The following is a 6000-nucleotide window of genomic DNA, read 5'->3' on the forward strand; positions in this document are numbered from 1 at the left end:
GTCTTCTCTATTGTTGTTTCGTCACAATACTTTGACGGAAGCCACGTCCTTAGTTCGCAATCTCCTAATTTGCCGATCAAGTATGGCTATAGGCTGCTCCTCGTAGGATAACTCCTCTGTCACCTGGACATCATCTACGGGAAATACTCTGGAAGGATCACTTATACATTTGCGAAGCATTGACACGTGAAAGACTGGATGCACTGCTCCTAAATCAGATGGTAGGTCTAACTCGTAGGCAACCTGGCCTACTCTACGGATAATCTGATACGGCCCAATGTACCTAGGGCTTAGTTTCCCTTTTTTGCCGAATCTCATGACACCCTTCATGGGTGACACCTTTAATAACACCCAATCACCAACCTGAAATTCTAAGTGTCGACATCGATTATCTGCATATGATTTCTGTCGACTCTGGGCTGCTAGTAATCTCCCCTAAATAAGCCTCACTTTATCAACAGCTTGCTGGACCATATCTGGGCCTAGTAACTTAGCCTCACCGACATCAAACCAGCAATTAGGTGACCTGCACTTCCTCCCATACAAAGTCTCATACGGTGCTATCTGAATACGCGAATGGTAACTGTTACTATAGGCAAACTCAATAAGTGTAAGATGATCATCCCAGCTACCCCTGAAATCAATAATACAGGCCCGTAACATATCTTGTAGTTTCTGAATAGTACGCTCGGCCTGTCCATCAGTTTGAGGGTGAATACTGTGCTAAGACTCACTTGTGTCTATTTCGCCATACTCCTTTCCCTTCCTGTATTTACTATTTGATTTTCTCATATCCTACTATAGGAGAGATTTCCTATCCTTTCTCCTTTGCTACTTATAGGTCACAATATCATTAGCCAATAACCCCGTTGCCAACATCGTACCTCTAATCCAGTTTATCCTTGCTATCCTTTATAATATCTTTTAAGTTACTCGTTATCATTTTCTTGTCGTATTATTCCTTTTTATAAGCATTCATTATTTTAATATCGTATTTTCCCAAATCTTTACCAATAATTCTCAGCACTGTCTCAAATACCATCCTGAACTCTATCCATTGACTGTTAGCTTTCAGATCTTATTAACTTGTTTCGGCAAGAGCTCTCACCTGAAAATTAAAATATATTGTAGTCTTTATTGTTCCCATTTTATACTTGTATTTCCTTTTGTCCGCTTCCTCCCCTAAGGGTGTACCTATACCAGTATCCGTTTACATTCCGCTCTATATCCCTATCTCTAATCTCAAATTCACTCGATCCTTTCTCCTATTCACTTGGTATACTGTACCATACTCACGTCTTTCTCCATAACATATAACTTGATTATCCACGTACAAAGCCTTAATCAAAGTCAGGAAGCGACAAGAACCTTTCAATGTATAGCACAAAATCTTATTTGATAATTTGTACTCTAGTAATGTCATCAATGTAGCAATTCACCCACGGCCACATTCCACTTACTCCAATCCATAATTAAACTAGTGCCTGTAGTCATTCCAAATTTTCAATTAGGTAGCATTTATATTCTGATGATAAGTATCTAAGATCTTGTTGTAACGTTATCTTTATCCCAACCTATATCATATGTTTCCTTTACTAGGTTTACCGTACCTTATTTATCCTTCAGGCCTACAGTCTTGTTCGTTAAGGATTTCCCTATTTCTGAGGTGAGGTCATATACAGGCAGTACCCCTTTATGCCTTATGCTCTTTTACCCCTGTCGCGTACCCAATACTAACTTCTGACTTTCTCAGAATCACATCAAGTCCGTCTTAATAATGGCTTATCTTATCACCTTGTCGTCGTACTACCTTTAAGTTCGTAGCTATACATTTTCCTCTTGTTCTATACTCGTACTCAATTAATTACGTCTATCTGGGGTGTTTCCTTCAGTATTCCTTTCATTTCTCCAGTCCATGTCCATCTTTTATTTTGTGCACGAGGAATTTCCTGCTATTCCTGTGTCCCTCAGAAAACACCATTTCTGCATAACCGCTTTTCCCATTCTTAAAACATTTTCTGTTTATTTCTATTTGTTCTTATCATCCCAGTCATTTCTGGCACTCATTCTGCCCCGTTGCTCATCTTTCTTTAATTTGGTCTTTCACAATTCTGTCGCTTATATTACCCGCCTTCTTAGCCATACACGTTATAACACATCGCTACACTGTAATCCCACTCACTTTCTTCTTATCTTCTTTCTCTTTCTGTGCTCGCTTTCACTTTCGTTACCCCCCTTGATCTCTATTCTGAACTTTTCCTATAGGACTTGTAGGTCTTCCTCATTCATTCTATTGCCTTTCCATTTCATATTCGCCTTTATACCTTAGCCGCATAGATCACGTCATATCTTTTAGTCACTTCCTCATCGGGTTTTACTCATTCTCGTAACAATCCTCTAAACCAGCATAAGAAGGGGAATTAGCCTCCAACTAGCATCACGGGGCTCCTAATGCTTGATTTACATAGTTTACCTCCAGATATTTTTTCGGGTCGTGAGCGAACCATTTAGTTCATAAATTACTTACTGTATGCTTCATACTTTTCGAATAAAAGTGAAACTTAACTGCCAGACGTTTTTGCTCTTCACGCGAGCTTTTTCTGAGGTAAAATGCGGCTGGAAAGTATCTGGCCCGTTCAAATGAATTCCAAACTTTCTACTCATATTTGCTTTTTCGAAATCAAATTTTTTTTTCCAAATAGGAATGATGCCCCTTACGGTTGACATGGAGGGTATCTCTTAAAGCCTTACTCCAACATGATAAATTTACCATATCAATGTCGACCTCATATTTATTATTATTACCAATTCAACGGTTAATCTTTATGTCTCGAAGTCAGACGTACTTGCGACTTAGTCAAATCTCATCGTTACTGTTGACACGGCCTTTCAAAATATTACGAGCTTACATGTCATTTTCTTGTTATTTCTAAGAAAATTTTGGCAGAGTTTCCTCTGTATTTCTTACTAACTCAAAACCTGCACGCAGGAGATACCAACAATGCCTCACAGAGCCAACATACACATATATATTATTTCATATCGCAGCCGCATAGGGCTCCCCATATCAGTCACAGGATGAAAATGGCGAACTTACCTCACGTATCCAACTCAAACTGTGCCTGTCACACTTTTCTGTTTATTTTCCCTTTCAATCTTTAACTGTAGGTTTCAACCATTCCATCTGATTCCTTTAACTTCTTCTCTGTATATTTTATAACTGGGCTTATCTACAATATATATACATTCAACCCATTTCCTTGCTATGCTTACCATAACTCATCATAATGATGGCCAGTTTGCCATTGCGTATATACAAATTCTCATTATGTAACCTTGATATCCGACTTCCACCTGTATGTACAACTATTTTCCATCTTGGATTTCAAAATTCCCACGGTGGTGGGAACACCTTGGTCACTGTTACCCGTAAATACTTGGTTGTCGACCTTTTTTATTTTCGCTCGCCGCTATTAGGTAACAACCTATAACAAATGCACGTACATAGGAAATTTCGATAAAGCCTCATATACCTGTAGTCGATCAGTCTCTAGTCTGATCTGGTGATCTGGAAGGTGAAGTTGTTACACCTCGGAATTTTTTCGTTGGTACGCAAGTAAATGGACTAATGATGTGTGCGAGGAGTGCGAGTGTATAATGTTTCATGGGAAATGTATGTGAAGGGATGTGGATGACTAGAATGAAAAGTCGAGAAATGAGAAAAATTGAAAGTTGGCAAAACTGCCCAGTGGTCGTATAGTGCAAAATACGGACCGTAAAGTGCAATACGGTCCTTAAACTTGAAGTCGTAAACTGGCATGCCCAACTTCAACTTTCTGCCAGCTGAGGAAGAGGTATAATACGACCTGGTGGACGGACCGTAAAGTGATTTACGGCCTGTAAACCATGGTCGTAAATCCCATGCATGCAGGCCAAAGTCTCTGGTCCTGCTTAAGCTTAAAGACGACCACGAGGGACGGTCCGTAAAGTGGAATATGGACCGTAAACCTCCATGGACGACCACTGTTCACCCAGCACAGATTTTCCAATTCATTAAATATGAGGATCAAGACTTATTTTATTTCATTACAACATTACACCACTTCTCTCTAGAACTTCTCTCTACATTTATTATATGAGTTTTCAAGGATTATAAGTCATCAATAACATTAAGACGAGTGAAGCAAGGATAAGGGAATCATCAAGGATCATCCAAGTCAAGGAATCCAAATGGAGAAAAACTAGGGTTTTGCTCAAAGAAGAGTATTACCAACCAAAGCTTGTTCCTACAACTTCTAAGGTAAGATTCATGATTTTTACAAGATGTTTAAGGTATTGGAGAATTAAAATACATGGATTGTAGAAAATGTGGTCAACTAGGTCATGAATGATGAATAGTGACATTTTGAGAAATAGTTTGAATTGAGATATGAATGTTGTTGTGTTGTGATATGAATGTGTTATAAATGGTATTAAGATCATGAACTAAACACTTTAGACGAATGGACGAAGATGGGTGTTATGACCATGAATGTGGGTGGATTAGAGGCAAATTGAGGAATCTAGATAATGTGAATAATGTGAATGACTAATGGCCATTGTTATGATATTAATGAAGTTATAAACGCTAGCATTGGAAGGGAACGTGCAAGTGTAGAATAGTTCGGCGGAAAGGTATGTAAGGCTAACCCTTCTTTCATAAGGCACGGTTCTTGGCCAAATTCCTAAATTCCTCTATATGAGTATGTTGTCTTCACATGGTTGACATTCCGAGCTCATAAGCTCACGACCCTTGATATGTACTATGATTATATTACGTTCCTCGTATGACGAGTAAGTCTATAATGTAAATGTAACGATAATGATGAGGATAATAATGATGATGAGAGTAAAATGAGACTAGAGATGCTTACGAGCTGTGATATATGTATATGTGTGCCTATGAAGGGCTATGATAAGACCCCGAGCTTATGATGCCGGGTAAGACTATATGTATATAACTATGTATAAAGTATGTATATGATTACGTAACGCGCGCGCACTTCTGCAGAAAGTACAGATAACCCTGATGCCTTGGTAGGGCCAGGTATGTATGATCTTGAGCCTTGGTTGGCTAAGTATGTATGAAACATCGATCCTATGAGGTCAGGTATGCTATGTAAATGCTATGTATGTATATAAGTGTATGGCTATGTATATAATATGAATATGAATGTGATAAGACTATGTATAAGAATACGAATAAGGACATGTATACGAATATGAGCACAAGTATGGTACGAGTATTATTATGGGATACGAACGATGATGTAAGCAAGTAAGCGACATGATGATGATGATATTACTGTCTCCCCTCCTATGCTATCTTCATATGATATCTATTATGCTTCTATATTGATGTTGATCATGCTTTAGATACTCAGTACATTCTTCGTACTGACGTCCTTTTGTTTGTGGACGCTGCGTCATGCCCGCAGGTGCACAGGGAGACAGACTTGATCCATAGCTGCTTATTCAGAGATTGCATAGCAGAACTTCATTTCTTTCGGAGCCATATCTTTTGGGTACTCATTCTTTTGTGTATATAATTATGGGCGTAGTGGGGTCCTGTCCCGCTAATGTGATATGTTATACTCTTAGAGGCTCGTAGACATGTGTGTGTGTGGGTAGATGTGTTTGGCCTTGTCGGCCTATGTTTTGTATATCATTTTGTCGGCCACGTTGGCCCATGTATATTGATGTGGCATAAATGCCTATGATGATATAAATGTGTGGTTGTCCATATGGGACAAGTTGACGAATGAATGGAAATGCATGTATAATTATGTGGCTCACCTAGATGTAAGTATAAGAGTGAGCTAAGAGGGTGCTCGGGTGGGTCAGCACCGGGTGCTCGTCGCGGCCCCGAGTCGGGTCGTGACAAAAAGTGGTATCAGAGCAGTTCAGTCCTAGGATGTGTCTACGAGCCGTGTCTAGTAGAGTCTTGGTTATGGGTGTGTT

The sequence above is a fragment of the Lycium barbarum genome, chromosome 11 (assembly GCF_019175385.1).
Source record: "Lycium barbarum isolate Lr01 chromosome 11, ASM1917538v2, whole genome shotgun sequence".
NCBI classification, from domain to species: Eukaryota; Viridiplantae; Streptophyta; class Magnoliopsida; order Solanales; family Solanaceae; genus Lycium; species Lycium barbarum.